General features: G+C 46.5%; 1 pseudogene; it reads left to right on the top strand.

Moving 5' to 3' along the window:
* Gm10359 (predicted gene 10359) lies at nucleotides 9,369-10,567 on the top strand (annotated as a pseudogene).

Genomic DNA, 17,114 nt, shown 5'->3' with positions numbered 1-17,114 from the left:
TACTGGAGGAGTAGCTGGGGACTTACATGTGATCTGTAAGCAGGAGGCAGAGAGACTGCACCTGCCCTGAGTTTGAGGAATCTCAAAGCCCAGGTCCACACCTCCTCTAACAAGGCCACATCTCACAATTCTTCCTAAACAGCCCAACTGGGAACCAAACACTCAAACATGAGCCTACAGGGTTGCATAATAAGTCATCAGCACGCCCCACATGAATTTACTTAACAAACTCTGAGTACCAAGCACCGACGTGTTATCACTGGCCTCCCAGACTCTAGCTGGGTTCATCTTTGTCAGGCTCAGCTTGGTACCCTGAGGGCCCAACCCTCTGTACATAAAGCCATGTGTTATTTCATCTTCTGTATTTCTTACAGCAGACAACAGGTTAATGAATCACAGACAAACAAGTCTATTAAAAGTTTAATGAGAGACGGGGGCTGGACATTTTATGTGCGGAGGTCAGAGGATGCAGGATTGAAGTCAGGCACAGGCTACAGGGACAAGAAGGAAAGGGAGGTTATACCTAGGACCTGTTCTTAAGGGAGTTACATCAGAGAAGCTACGACCTTGAACCCAAGAAGAGTTAGGTGTGTGAACTCACTAATGACCCAGAGTCCTTTCTTCCTCAGCCCCTAACCCTCCACCCACCTCCACACCATCAGCATGAGATATCTGCCACGCCCATAAACACACCAGCACTTTCACACGACCACAATTTCCATTGACTTTTCTGCGCTTCCTCTCTTCCGTCTCTGTCTTCAAGTTCGCTATGAATATCACCTAAGTGTCTAAGGTCTTCATCTGAACCCCAACGTATGCAAACACATCCGCAGTTTCAGGGCAGGATTTTTGTCACCACTTATGAATGAGTTTATTATAGTTTTGCCTAACACCTTGTTCCTACTTTTTTTTCTTAGGTTGCTGTGACTGATGGTTTGTATATACTTGGTCCAGGGAGTGGCACTATTAGGAGGTGTGGCCTTGTTAGAGTAGGTGTGTCACTGCAGGTGTGGGCTTTGAGACCCTCATCCTAGCTGCCTGGAAGCCAGTATTCTATGTGCTAGCAGCCTTCAGATGAAGATGTAGAACTCTCAGCTCCTCCTGCACCATGCCTGCCTGGATGCTGCCATGCTCTGGCCTTCATGATAATGGACTGAACCTCTGAACCTGTAAGCCAGCCCAAATTAAATGTTGTCCTTTATAAGACTTGCATTGGTCATGGTGACTGTTCACAGCAGTAAAACCCTAACTAAGACAATTGCCTAGCTGTCACTGTGAATGCTGAGGGGGAAGGAACATTCACCAGGAGCATTAGCTGCCTACAAAGAATGGAGGGCATTGCATCCCCAACACTAGTGTTGCAGACAGTTGCTGTTTGGAATGAAACCTGGGTCCTTTGGAAGAGCAGTAAGCACTCTTAACTGCTGATTCATCTCTCCAGCCAAACTGGAATGCCCTTTATACCTAAGACTCACTTGAAGTTTCTCCCTGATTTTAATTCAGGACTTTAAAAGAATGAAGGCATCTCCAAAAGATGAAAGGAATAATAGTAAAATAATAATTTTTGTTACGACCTAAATGCTAGTGAGTATTCAAAGCACTTTGCATATGTTACCTACATGGGATATGTGTCCTTCCATCACCCTCAGTTTGTGCATGAGGTAACCCTACTTGCACAGGATGCCCAGCTAACAAAGCATAAAGAGTCAGACTGTCAGCCTGGCCCTAGAGCCCAAGCCTGTGTGTCTGGCATACTAGTAAAGTGCCTACTGTGTGCTACTGAGCAGCTGTCTTATGCCAGGAAGTTTTTTAATAAACCTCTGCAATTAAAATACAATTGCATCATCTCCCCATTTTTTTTCATCTCTCCAACCTTCCCGTGTACAGCTCCTTGCTGCCTCTGATGTCACGACCTCCTCCCCTGGGGAAACTGATTTTCCTGACTCTCAGCACTCCTGTGGATGGGGCCCTGTGAGATCTCCTCCCCCAATGACGACATGTCTGTTAGTCTTCTACTTCTTCAGGTCTTGTTGAGGCACCGTGGGTGACGCTTCCCTGCCACTCCCAGGAGACACAATCTTATAGCAGCTTTCCTGGTCTTCTGGCTCTCACAATCCTTCCACCCTCACCTTCCAAAATGTCCCCTGAGCTTTAGATACAGGAATTACATTATAGATTTGTCAGTGGAATTGGAAACCCCACAATCGCTTGTCCTCTGCATTTGACCCGATGTGTGTTTCTGAACTGATCTCCGGGAGCAGAGTAAGCAACTTTGACGTAGGGTGTAGTGCCAAGGTGTTGGATCCTCCATAGGGTGTAGTGCCAAGGAGGTGTTGGATCCTCCATAGGGTGTAGTGCCAAGGAGGTGTTTGATCCTCCAAAAGAACAGACAGGAGCCAATCTCACAGCAGGGTCTTTATTCTACTCAAGCTAGCTCTGACCCCCGCAATGCACGGCCATCACGCAGGATGGTTTTGGTGATAGGAGAACCTTGAATATCCATCGGGGCAAGGCTTTATTAGTAAGCAGCAAGAGGGGCTGGTGGGGGAAGCAGTGAGTGTGCAAGTATCTAACTGTGGCCTTTAACATAATTGCCTGGTGCTGGGAGTCATATCATAAACTTAGTTCCTGCTTCTCTCTGCATTTGGTGGTTTTTAGCCAGGATTGTAAATAGAGGTGCAAGTTTGTTGGGGGAATAACCTAGTTGGGGGAGATGCTAGTATTGTTGGGGATTAGCCTAGAGACTGGAGCTAGGCTCAGGTTTTCTTGGAGGGGGGCAACTTGGAATCTAGTGCTAGGTACCAGTCTGTTAGTTTACCTGCGTTCAAACTTAGGTCAGGTTCTCTAAAACGGGGTCTGAACTCAAAAGATTTGGCCTCTCAGGATAGCACCTATCTGCAGTTATAAGGATACGTGTGTAGAATGCGGTTAGAAATTACACCGGTTTAAAATGGTGAAATGGGTGGTGGTAATAGACTCCTCTAAGATCCATGACCTCACTAGCCCCAGGTGGTTGGCGAGGTCTCCCACACCTACCACGGTTTCCCTCCTACCGAGTGGACCAATTACACTGAAGAGTCCAAATAGACCGGTGGTGGTTACTGCCAAGATACCAATGCCACCGTTGCAGCCTCAACGTGCCTGGCCATCGCTGTACATCACCAACATCACTGGTGTTGCAGCTGGGTAGGAGTATTGGTGGCTTCCCTCCCTTGAAAATGTGCCTAGCAGGGCTGGAGAGATGGCTCAGCAGTTAAGAGCAGTGACTGCTCTTCCAGAGGTCCTGAGTTCAATTCCCAGCAACCACATGGTGGCTCACAGTCATCTGTAGTGGGATCCAATGCTCTCTTCTGGAGTGTCTGACAGCTACAGTGTACTCATATAGATGAGTTTTGTTTTTTTTAAAGAAATAAAGTGTGCACAGCAAAGATGGCCTCAAATTGGGGTCCCTACCTGGGGTACAGATTATATATGAGCACTTTTCTGGGAAATATCGTTTGCTTTTCTCTAGGGGATCAGCTAAAACTGTGTCATCTGATCATTTTTGTCTCTTGTATTTTAGCAAAGCAAACATAGATATTTGTTAAAGTTAAGTAATAAAACCCCAGAGAGTGGGAAAGTCTTCCAAGATACTCTCATTTTTGCCTTTCTAACGTGTGATGATCTATCATAGATTTCTACCAGGTAAATTGGGAGCAAATTAGCTAGGACGTCTGCAACTGCAGTGATTGTGAGGATAGACTAGGCTCGGGGCTAAATATGGTTTTACAGTTGAGAGCACCTGCTGTATAATCTTAAGGACAAGAGTTCGGATCCCAGAGCCCAGGTCAAAATCCGAGCAAACCACTCCAGCTCTGAGGGGTCTGAATGTCCCCTTCTGGCCTCTTCTCAGACACACACCAATAAGCAAAATTGGAAAACTAAAGACTAGATGAGGCTCTCCAACTAATCAACTTATTTGCTGTCCTATCCAAGTCTTGTTAAGGAGGTCACCCCCTTGCTGTGGCTGTACCCTTGGAAGTGAACATTGCCTCCTGCTGTCTCCAGCTCCACAGCGATACATTTGGCTTGAGAGATCGTTTAATATGTTTGTTGAATGAATAGGAAAGGGACCCAGGACAGGTTTCTATATCCATACAGTCGTCATTATACATTCAGGCCACACTTAGAAATATAAGAACAGGCACAGCACCTAATAGAAAGAACTTTCCTACAAGGAACAGGAAAAGGCACTACCCTGGAATGGCCAGCAGAGGGCACCACACACCAGATGTAGTGAACGTTGGCTCTGTGTTTTGGAGCACAGGTTCCTGCAAATCAGAGGAAAGTTAATAGAACACCCACCAAGGTAGAGAATGGCTCAGTAGGGCTTTCTCTTCTGTGGGGCTGTGTTCCCACACAGCAGCCCTTCTCTTCAATAGGGCTGTGTTCTCACACCAGCCTCTCTCTTTGAGATATAAAGGTTCCTGATGCCTCCTTTCGTCAGATGCTATTTTTTAGAGCTTATTAAGAAAAGACCGCAACACTACAAACTATATTAAAGTGGTAAGTCTGAAGTTCAGGATATGAAACTGCACATGGGTTTTCATAATTACTTGTTAACAAAACATTTGATAGCCCAAAGCACAGAACAAGACAGAAGGATCCAATGCGTGACTAACGGTCGCTCTTGTACTGGCTTTTCATACGCTCGTGCACGCTGCGCACACTTACTGTACACTAAGACAGAGTATACACGCATTTGACATGGCATGCAGTGTTTATGCATACCAGCATGTGTCTCTGCGAATGCAATGGCAGGAGGTTCTTGGCTAGTTACGTAGTCGGAGCTGCTCTGGATTCTCCTAGTGCATTTTTAGAAGTGTCAGTGCTCCCTGTCTCTCCAGGGACTCTGGCCTGGTGATAAACCTAAAACTGTCACCAGTATTTAGCTGTTGGAAGAAATGTTATTTTGTGTTTCAGTAGCTTGTACTTGAGAAAATGTCAAGTCCGGAAAAAGGAAACTTTGTAGAGATTGACTAAGCACACGTGACCCACTGGGTTTAGTGTTGGTAAACTACAGCAAGCCCAGGAGTCAAGACTGGTACGGACACGCGCCTCCAGCAGCTCTGAAGACTGGCTCTGTGCCAGTATTTTTTTCTAACTGCCCTGAAGCCCTTGGGATGTAATTAGCAAGGACAGTAAAGGGCTTTTAAATGTGAAATATGTTGTGTAAATGCTAAGCCCAGGAACCACACAAAGGATTTGCATTTCTTGGCCATATTTCTCAACCAGAGACAACTTGATGCATCTTGTAGTCAGTTTCTCTTTTGCAACCTAAATCTCTCCAACCTTTCGTCTGGGGAAAACAAAAGGAGGAATTTTTAATGGCGTTCCTACAAATCAAAGACCTAAATTACCTCTTTCATGACTTCAGGAGTGGAGTTCCTGCTTCAATGAAATGCCGGGTTTCACTGTGGGTTTTTTGGATGAAGGCCAGGCAGTCCTCCGACTCCTTGGAGGCAGGTGTTGGCCAGAAGAGGGACAGACTAGGTGCTCCAGGAGAAAACCAGACACCAATCTACTCTACTTTTTGTTGTTTTGCTTTTGTTTTTGAGATCTTTTTATCTTTACTTTTAAAAATATTATTATCATCATAGTCTATATCAAGGCCCATAGCAATAGTAACAAGGTCTTTCTTTCTCTCTTTCTTCCTTTCTTTCTTCCTTCCTTTCTTTCTTTCTTTCTTTCTTTCTTTCTTTCTTTCTTTCTTTCTTTCTTTCTTTCTTTCTTTTCTGAGACAGGCTTTCTCTGTATTTCCGTGGCTGTCCTGAAATTCACTCTGTAGACCAGGCTGGCCTTAAACTCAGAGATCCACCTGCCTGGGCCTCCTGAGTGCTGGGATCAAAGGTGTGTGCCACCATGCCAGGAGCAGGTTTCTTTTTTGTTTGTTTGGGTTGTTGTTGTTTGAGACACGGTTTCTCTGTGTAGCCCTGGCTGCCCTGGAACTCACTCTGTAGCCCAGGCTGGCCTCTAACTCAGAAATCCACTGCCTCTGCCTCCCAAGTGCTGGGATTAAAGGCGTGTGCCACCACTGCCCGTCAGGTTTCTTTTTAAAGCGTAGTATTAAATATTAAATGCGCCGAAGCTTGACCGGAACTCAGTTTTCTAAGAGGAGGGTTCTTCTAGAATTCTTCCTCTTGCTTCAGCAAAGAAGTTGGTTTTAAAGGCGCTTGGGAAATTCCTCTCCACCCCCTCCGATGGGAGCGCTTAGAGCGAGGGGTTCGGTAGAGCCGCCTTCAAAGCCATAGTGGGATTCCTGACAGTTGGGGACTCCATGGAATTGGGCTAAAGCTGCTGCCACCACCCGGACACGGAAAATCTAATGAGACTGGAACCATATGTCAAAGTTTCCAGGAAAGAAGCGCTCAGGAACCTGAGCAGCATGAAGGCCGGCTCCAGGGTCTGTACCACAGCTAGCTGAGGAAACGCTCGCCCATCTGACCCACCGTGGTGGCCTCGACAAGGTCCTCGGCAGTAGTAACATACATGGCGGGTACTGCACCACTCAAGCCCCAGGAGCATGCCTGCTCTTGTCTGCTAATTCTTAGGAGGGGCAAACCGGCCCACTTTGCCACAGTGAAGGCAGAAATGCACGTGATGGAGAGGTAGAGGAGCCGTGGCTGTGGGGAGCCGGAAGGGGGAATAAAGCCAGGAGACGAAACTCCTATAACCAGTAGAGCGACTCCATGACTCTTCCATTTTATATGTTACAAAACTGTTGTCATATTGACAATGCTTCAATCTTGACTCATAGTCGGGGCCCCTTGGACCACAGCTAAGAAGCTCCCCTGAATGGATGTTGCGTGTGATGAAATGAATCCTGGAAAGACTTCATACATAGCACCCTATACTCTGCTCAGAGCCAGTAAGACCTGGGTCAGGGCTCTCGCCATCTTTATACTGACTGTTGACAGCTTATTTTTTCCCTTCTTGGATTTGTGGACATCAGTATTTACAGAGGTTTTACATATATGGCTGTGTGCATGTGCACACACCTGAATATGCTCTTTTTTGAAAGACCTGCATTGCATTTTTGACAGACTTCTGTAGATTTCACGTTAAGAAAACAATAATCCAGCTGGGCAGGGTGGTGCACATCTTTAATCCCAGTACTGGGAGGCAGAGGCAGGTGGATCTCCAAATTGGAGGCCAGATTGGTCTACAGAGTTAGTTCTAGGGTAGATAGCCAGGGCTACACACAGAGAAACTTGTTTCAAAAAACTGAAAGGAAAATACAATGCTTGTGAAAGATGCTTACCATCCTTAGTTGTGGAGATCAAATTAAAACTATACTAGCATATTACCATGATGTAATAGATGACTGAAATTAGACACAGAGACTATGTGGCACTCTCAGTACAGATGGTGGGAATATAAAATGATACAACCACTATGAAAAACAATTTGGCTTTTACTTACCATGCTGGTTAGGTTTTTGTTTTGTTTTGTTTTGTTTTTTGTTTTTTTGTTTTGTTGGGCTTTGTCAACTTGACACAAGCCAGGGTCTTCTGCTAAGAGGAAACTTCAGTTGGGAAAATGCCTCCATTAGAATTGGCTGCTAGGTAAGTCTGTGAGCCTTGGAAGGGCCCCGCCCACTGTGGGCGGTGTCATCTCTCCGCAGGTGGTCCTGGGGTATAGAAGAAAGCAAACTGAGCAAGAAAGGAGACACAAGCCAACAACGTCTTCTGCTTCCGTTCCTGCCTTGAGTTCTTGCCCTGACTTCCCTCAGTAATGATGTGATCTGAGAATGGCAAGCTGGAACAAACCCTCTCCTTCCTACATTTTCTTTTTTTTTTTTTTTTTTTTTTTTTTTTTTAAGATTTATTTATTTATTATATGTAAGTACACTGTAGCTATCTTCAGATGCACCAGAAGAGGGCATCAGATCTCATTATGGGTGGTTGTGAGCCACCATGTGGTTGCTGGGATTTGAACTCCGGACCTTCGGAAGAGCAGTCGGGTGCTCTTACCCACTGAGCCATCTCACCAGCCCTTTTTTTTTTTTTTTTTTTTTTTTTTTAAATTTTATTTATTTTATTATTATATGTAAGTACACTGTAGCTGTCTTCAGACACACCAGAAGAGGGAGTCAGATCTTGTTACGGATGGTTGTGAGCCACCATGTGGTTGCTGGGATTCGAACTCTGGACCTTCGGAAGAGCAGTCGGGTGCTCTTACCCACTGAGCCATCTCACCAGCCCCTACATTTTCTTATTTAATATGATTAATGTGATAATATTTATAATAGCAAATTGGAAGTGATCTATGTACTTATGAAATGAATAGATAAGTAAATCGTGGGACATCTATACAACGAAATGCAATAAAAAGAAAACTAACCACTTATAAAGGCATCTGCATGACTGTATTTTTTTAAAACACGTAAAAGACGCCAGTCTCAGAAAGGTACATACTGTATAATTAATTCCTCATATGTGAAATCCCAGAAAACGTTCAACAGCTTACAGGAACAGAAGCAGAGCACGGCTGTCTGGGACCAGGTAGGACTGGATGGTAACTGCAAAGGGAAGTGAGATAAGCTTCCGGGGCAGGACCGGAAGAGAAGCTGTGTGGCAGAAGCTGGGCTCGAACTCACTAGCTAAATCAAATTAGCCTAAACCCTCACTCCTGCCTCAGCGCTGAGTGCTATGATTACAGTGTTATCATGCCCAGCATGCAGAAACATGTTAAGCAGGAGAAACTTTCTACAGCTCGATTGAAGTCGAGCTTATGTGGAGTGGATGCGTTTGTCAGAATTCATGCTGCATATACTTACTAGTTTTACTTTGTCACACACGGGATATATTTTCAATAAAGCTGATTTTTGAAACCAATTTATCCTTTAAAAACTGAAATCATAGAAATGGTTAAGATAGGGCTGGAGAGATGGCTCAGCAGTTAAGAGCACTGACTGTTATTCCAGAGGTTCTGAGTTCAATTCCCAGCAACCACATGGTGGCTCACAACCATCTATAGGGGGATCTGATGCCCTCTTCAGGCAGGCGGATGTATATGCAGCAGAGCACTCATTCACTTAAATATTTTTTTAAAAAAATGGTTAAGATGTTATTGTAGGGGCTGGAGAGATAGACTCAGCAGTTAAGAGCACTGGCTGCTCTTCATGAGGATCTGAGTTCAAGTCTTAGCACCCACATGCAGCTCACAACTATAATTCCAGTTCCAGGAGAGCCAACACCCTCACCCAGACACACACGCAGGCAAAACACCAATGCATATAAAAAGTAAAAATATCTTTTTTAAAAAAGATGTCGGCTCTCTGCTCCTCCCTGTTCCAGAGACAGCCACATCTTCTTGTGCAGTGCCAGCCTCGTCCCGTAGACAAAATGGTGAAGGTCGGTGTGAACGGATTTGGCCGTATTGGGCGCCTGGTCACCAGGGCTGCCATTTGCAGTGGCAAAGTGGAGATTGTTGCCATCAACGACCCCTTCATTGACCTCAACTACATGGTCTACATGTTCCAGTATGACTCCACTCACGGCAAATTCAACGGCACAGTCAAGGCCGAGAATGGGAAGCTTGTCATCAACGGGAAGCCCATCACCATCTTCCAGGAGCGAGACCCCACTAACATCAAATGGGGTGAGGCCGGTGCTGAGTATGTCGTGGAGTCTACTGGTGTCTTCACCACCATGGAGAAGGCCGGGGCCCACTTGAAGGGTGGAGCCAAAAGGGTCATCATCTCCGCCCCTTCTGCCGATGCCCCCATGTTTGTGATGGGTGTGAACCACGAGAAATATGACAACTCACTCAAGATTGTCAGCAATGCATCCTGCACCACCAACTGCTTAGCCCCCCTGGCCAAGGTCATCCATGACAACTTTGGCATTGTGGAAGGGCTCATGACCACAGTCCATGCCATCACTGCCACCCAGAAGACTGTGGATGGCCCCTCTGGAAAGCTGTGGCGTGATGGCCGTGGGGCTGCCCAGAACATCATCCCTGCATCCACTGGTGCTGCCAAGGCTGTGGGCAAGGTCATCCCAGAGCTGAACGGGAAGCTCACTGGCATGGCCTTCCGTGTTCCTACCCCCAATGTGTCCGTCGTGGATCTGACGTGCCGCCTGGAGAAACCTGCCAAGTATGATGACATCAAGAAGGTGGTGAAGCAGGCATCTGAGGGCCCACTGAAGGGCATCTTGGGCTACACTGAGGACCAGGTTGTCTCCTGCGACTTCAACAGCAACTCCCACTCTTCCACCTTCGATGCCGGGGCTGGCATTGCTCTCAATGACAACTTTGTCAAGCTCATTTCCTGGTATGACAATGAATACGGCTACAGCAACAGGGTGGTGGACCTCATGGCCTACATGGCCTCCAAGGAGTAAGAAACCCTGGACCACCCACCCCAGCAAGGACACTGAGCAAGAGAGAGGCCCTATCCCAACTCGGCCCCCAACACTGAGCATCTCCCTCACAATTTCCATCCCAGACCCCCATAATAACAGGAGGGGCCTAGGGAGCCCTCCCTACTCTCTTGAATACCATCAATAAAGTTCGCTGCACCAAAAAAAAAAAAAAAAAAAAAAAAAAAGATGTCACTGTAGAGCTGGATATAACCACGGAAGAGAGTGAGTCAGTTTTAGCAGATGTTTAGTGAAATCCGTGATTATGAGTTTACACTGTTTTTTGTTTGTTTGTTTTTGTTTTGTTTTTCGAGACAGGGTTTCTCTGTATAGCCCTGGCTGTCCTGGAACTCACTCTGTAGACCAGGCTGGCCTCGAACTCAGAAATCCGCCTGCCTCTGCCTCTGCCTCTCCCAAGTGCTGGGATTAAAGGCGTGCGCCACCACTGCCCGGTGAGTTTACACTGGATTTAAAGAAATTGAGGTAGTTCTATATTTTCGGTAGGAATGTTTACAGCATTTGAAGTAACAAGGCAGTCATTCAACAGTATGTATGACATTATCTGTTTTCATAACTATATCTTATGTAAGTACATAACATAATATGCATATGTTTACATGCATGAAACTTTACAAGGAATCACCTATATTCTTTACTCACCTGCAGCACACTTACTTGGGAGGTTGACGATAAGGGAAAGGTTTTCTCACTTGCCCATTCCTCTGTGTTGCTCTTTACCACAAGGAGGTCTGTGCGCAAGGTGAGCAGAGACATTGGTGATACTTACATTTGGAAAAAGCAAAGGGCCTAGGAAGACTGTGGCCTGACACACACCAGCCAACATCCTGAGCACCAGTCAGTCATTTTGTCCTCTCCGAGCAGGGCCGAGCTGGTGGAGCAGGATCTCTACTCAACTGGATACCTGGAGCCAAGAACACATTGAGTAGGAAGTCCTTCTGCTTAGCTCTCCCACTACCCAGCTCTTTAGAAACATGTGTGACTTAATTGAGAAAGAGGAAACATGGTGACCAAGTCTGGTAAGACGGGAACTCTCCTTGCCTATTCACTTTTCTCATATAAAAGACCCAGCCAACATCATTTTAGTCTGGATAAGAAACAGAACGTTTTAGCTGAGAGTGTGGCTCAGTTGCTGGAGTGCCTGCTTACTATGCAAGAAACATAACACTGGGTTTGGTGGCCTGCAAACCCATGGGATGTGGAGGCAGGAGGATCGGAAGTTCAGGACCATCCTGAGCTACATAGTGAGTTTGATGTCAGCCGGGACTACATAAAACCCTGTCTCAAAAGCAGACAAAAATAAAAGCCCCCAAGCATCTGTCCCTACACCCTTGATGGTGACACACTACAAAGGTAACGTGATCAAGACCACAGTGGCACAGCACAGCTTTCTCTCCAGACCCCTGGAAAACATTGAAGAAATGAAGGCTTTAGTTTAGTTGGTTTTGATGTTGTTGTTTGGGGTTTTGGGTTTTTTGGTTTGACAAGGTTTCTTTGTGTAACATCCCTAGTTGTTCCAGAACTTGCTTTGTAGACCAAGCTGGCCTCAAACTCACAGAAATCCTCCTGCCTCTGCCTCCCAAGTGCTGGGACTAAAGGCTTGCAACATCACACTGGGCAAAGGCTTTGGTGTTTGTTTGTTTGTTTGTTTGTTTGTTTGTTTGTTTAAGACTATGTGTCATAGGCCTTAAAATTGCTATGTAGCCAAGGATGACTTTGAATTTCTGATCCTCCTGCATCCCACGTACTTGTTTGTTGTTGTTGTTGTTGTTTTCTTTTTTTCGAGACAGGGTTTCTCTGTGTAGCCATGGTTGTCCTGGAATTCACTTTATAGACCAGGCTGGCCTCGAACTCAGAAATCCGCCTGTCTCTGCCTCCCCAGTGCTGGGATTAAAGGCGTGCGCCACCACCACCTGGTGCATCCCACGTACTTGGATGATAGAAGCTCATCTCTGTTTTATTCAGTGCTGGATATCCAGCCCAGAGTGCCTGCACACCATGCTTGCATTGTGCCACTGAGCTGAACTCCCGGCCTGGGTCCATCAGACGCGAGGTGAGGTGTGGTGGGCCTTCTACCGACATTCAGATTCCAGCAGAATCAAAACTGCATGCTAAGACAAAACACCCCAGACTCCCCTTGACATAACAGACAGTGTCGGGGCAATTCTGAGAAGCAAGATTCAGTGCAGCATTGTTCTCATAGAAGGCTCAGAGTCCTGTCATCCTCTCTTTGCTTCTTAGCTATACAATTAAATATTCTCTTACTGCCTTCTGGAGCTCCCAAGTCTAGACACTATAATTATCATGGCAATTTCTCCAATGCCCTAATTAGCAGCGAACTAAAAACCCTTGGAGAAGAAAGCCAGGACCCTCCCCCGCCTCCAGTACTAATATCTGCCAAAGCCCACAACGAAATTAGTCTAGTACAGGGAGGGAGACTCATCCCCTTCCTCGTTCCCTATCTCCCCTCGATTGGCCTTCCTGTATCCTTCGGGAAGGAAGACGTCAAAGGTTTGCTTCCGCTTTTCCTGTGCCTCATTTAATCTTCCCACCCCACATGGCACCACACAGGCCCACTTTAGCCGTCAGAATTTAGCAGAGACTGTGCTGGACCAAGACATTTCAGCTTGTAGTGTACTTTTGAACATTTGCTTTTATGGATAAAATTAGGAAGGGTCACAGTTCAACCTGAATGTAACCTGAGCCCATTCAGACAGGACTCTGGTTTGCTGGTGTTTGTTTGTCTAGGCTTGTAAAGACCCGCTTCCCTTCCCAGGAACCCAGGCTGTCTTCAAACTCAGCTATGAAGCAGAGGCTAGCCTTGAACGCCTAATCTTCCTGCTTTGTTTCTGCATCCCAAATGCTGGAATTTGGGTTTGGGTTTGGGTTTAGGTTTGAATTCAGGATTGGGTTTAAGGTAAGGGATCATTAAAATAGTATCTATGTAGTCACCCTTCCTTCTCAGCATGGAAGGACCTGGTAAAGTTAGTTAACAAAGAGACTGTACTTATCAGGGCTCTGATCTCAGTGGCTCCCTTCAGGAGTGAGTCAGGGGGTCCAGGGGCATCTGATTACAGCTTTGCCCAGGGTCAGAGGCACTTTTCATGCAAAGGGCCTGACATTTCCTGGCAGGGACAGGATGTTTAGCTTTAAGCCAAAATTCCGGAGCAGCTCATTTGTGTGGGCCGAACAGCCCAGCCCTTCTTGGAACTCACACCCAGTGTCTCCTTACTTCAGCTGGTTCACTGTGGCCGCTCCCTTCTCAGAACTCATTGTATTTCCTGTGTGTCTTTTCTCCCTGTCTTTATAAACATTCTTGGGGGCGGTGGATGGGGGGGTTAACTAGCAAAGTGTAGGCATGAGTAGAGGAGGGAGAGACCACATGAAACAGGCTCTTCCTAAATTAATAGCCTCCCCCCCACACACACACACACACACTACCCCAAGTACCTGGACCATGTGAGAACCTGAGGATGGAGCTCCTGGCCAGTCATGTGACTGCTCTTCCTTAGTAGACAGGAGACTCCCTTCCCAAGGGCCCACCATTGTTACCTGTCATTGTTCCCTTCTTAGATACCCAGGCAACCTCTCTACAAAACCAGATAGAAATGGCCCCAGAGGTTATCCCTATTGATAACGTTATCATTAGTATAATATTTGACATGTTACAAAGCTCCTTTGCCTGTGCCTTTGCTCTGCTTAAGCCTCATTGCAGCCCTGTGAAAACTATCATACTGTGGTCCTTTATTTCGGATAAGGAAATCTGAGGGCTGACCACTCAGGCAAATTAGGCAGCCGGTGGCCTGAAGTCCCAGGGTCTATGTTATCCCACAGCTGCTTCTAATAGGAAGAGCCAGCCTGGCAGTGGTGGCACACGCCTTTAATTCCAGCACTTGGGAGGCAGAGGCAGGCAGATTTCTGAGTTGGAGGCCAGCCTGGTCTATAAAGTGAGTTCCAGGACAGCCAGGGCTACACAGCCCTGTCTCAAAACAAAACAAAACAAAACAAAACAAAACAAAACAAAACAAAACAAAGGTAATAGGAAGAGCCAAATCCACAGCCTCCAGGCTCAGAGGAGTCACATGGGCCCATGCCTGCACATGGAGTCACATGCCTGCACATGGAGTCACATGGGCCCATGCCTGCACATGGAGTCACATGCCTGCACATGGAGTCACATGCCTGCACATGGAGTCACATGCCTGCACATGGAGTCACATGCCTGCACATGGAGTCACATGCCTGCACATGGAGTCACATGGGCCCATGCCTGCACATGGAGTCACATGGGCCCATGCCTGCACATGGAGTCACATGCCTGCACATGGAGTCACATGCCTGCACATGGAGTCACATGCCTGCACATGGAGTCACATGCCTGCACATGGAGTCACATGCCTGCACATGGAGTCACATGCCTGCACATGGAGTCACATGCCTGCACATGGAGTCACATGGGCCCATGCCTGCACATGGAGTCACATGCATGCACATGGAGTCACATGCCTGCACATGGAGTCACATGCCTGCACATGGAGTCACATGCCTGCACATGGAGTCACATGGGCCCATGCCTGCACATGGAGTCACATGCCTGCACATGGAGTCACATGCCTGCACATGGAGTCACATGCCTGCACATGGAGTCACATGCCTGCACATGGAGTCACATGCCTGCACATGGAGTCACATGGGCCCATGCCTGCACAGGTGACCAACGTGACTAGAGACTGGGTCAAAGGCATCCACCTGGTCTGAGGCATAAAGACGCTTTGTGCAGAAGGATCTACTCAAAGGGCAAAGTCATTCGCACTAGCTCTCTCTGGATTCAGACCAAGGAATTATTATATTAGTCTGCTAATAAAAAGAGGAGAATGAGCAGACATATCATAGGGAAAGGGCAGAGAGATGACATAAAGGGCTTAATACTGATGGTGAGAGAGACAAAGCCTTCCCTACAGCTGTCTCCGTCAATCCCTGAAGAATTCTCCAGCTGCAACTGTACAGCTAAGTGAAGCCCTCTCACCCAGACAGCCTCCGATTCTCAAGTCCAAAGAGGCTCACCATGCTCCACCTGGAGTGAGTTTGGCAAAGAGACTTCGGCCAAGCCGGTCACTGTAGCTCCCTGAAATCTCTCCAGGTCCACTGGTCAGGCAAGTGAGACCCAGGACAGGCTACTGAGCCCGGGGGCCTCCTTATCTGGCCCTTTGAGGCTCAGTTTAATGAGGGTCAAAATGTCTGACTCAGAGAACATTTTCTATAATAAGGCAAACATGCAGTTTTGGTTTGCAAAGACCTAGAGCATGCTCCAAGGGCAAATGACAGAGCGGCTTTTCTCTGTAAAATAACACAGACATTACACAGTGAGCAAATCTGTTTCATAAACACCTCTGTGAGACTAAAGCTTTACAGGAGGAGGAAGCCAGACAGAGGACCTTTCTCTTCCCAGAAAGGTTTTCTTCAGGAGGCTGTACCTTCCACTCTGCTGTGCCTTACAAAAAGACAGGCTCAACTCTCCTCCTCCTCTCTGTCTTTTTCCATTTCCCCTTCAGCCATAGGGTTTTAAGCTCATCTGTGTCATTTTTATTGTGCTCAGACTTTGGGGGAAAAGCCATCTTGAATACTTTCTACCTGTTTTAACAAGAAGCATCAACAGGACAGCCCCGGGAGTTTAAATTAGGGTTCTTCAAAAAGCTGCTGGCTCTGTGATCCTAAATACACAGAGTCTACAAATATGATTCAGCCCGATCTTGCAGTACAGCCTGGAGGCTTCCAACCAGCTTAGAACAAACCAGAACGGAGAGTGTGTGCATCTACCAGTCCAACACCCAGAAGACAAGGGCACCAGATTACACATTCCAGACCAACCTCAGCTATGTAGTGAGTTCTAGGCTAGCCTGAGCAAGACCCTATCTCAGAGACAAAACAAAAGGAACAGATGAGAGACGAAGACACACAACAGACAGCAGCTGCAGTCTTCCAATGCTCTGTGCGATGGTTCAAGCCCTGGATTTTAGTGTCTTGGTTTCTGTTTGTCCCTAGAGAGGTGGGGCCATGAAGGAACCAGTGAGTAATGTGTTCAGCTACAAATAAACAAGGGTCTAGGAGACCTAAGAGAGAGAGAGAGATTTAGTAACCCCTCCCAGCATTTGAATGAGAACAGATATTTTGACATTCTGGCTTTTGTGGCAGAAGACAAGTAAGAAAAACAGCTTTGATATATATGGTATGTTTGCATAAAAACTTGAGGCAAGCACAGAAATAAAAATACATTAACAAGCAAAGAACAACGGGCTTTGATAATCTAAAGCCAATCTGTGCTACCGACAGACAACGGATGAGAAATGACCTAGTCTCTCTCTAAGATGGGGACTCTAGACTTATCCCCTATGAGAGAAGTAAAGAGGAGCCTCACCCTCGGCCTGGCTCCCTGCTACCTGATTCTTCAGGGTCCAGTTTAGCATACGTAATGGTTTCTCCAGATTCCCTGCTCTGACTTGATATACTACATGAGCCTTGGCTCAGAGCTCCTACAAAAACCACTCTCCTATCCTCTCTCATTTGTAGGCTTGCTTGATGTCTTCTTTTCCTATTAGACATGGATATATTTGTTTTTCCTATTAGACATGGGGAGATTTATTATTATTATTATTATTCTTAGTTTGTTTGTTTGAAGACAGGGTCTCACTG

The sequence above is a fragment of the Mus musculus genome, chromosome 5 (genome assembly GCF_000001635.26).
Source record: "Mus musculus strain C57BL/6J chromosome 5, GRCm38.p6 C57BL/6J".
Lineage (NCBI taxonomy): Eukaryota > Metazoa > Chordata > Mammalia > Rodentia > Muridae > Mus > Mus musculus.
Note: the sequence above shows the minus strand (reverse complement) of the source record. Positions and strands in the feature narration are given on the sequence as shown.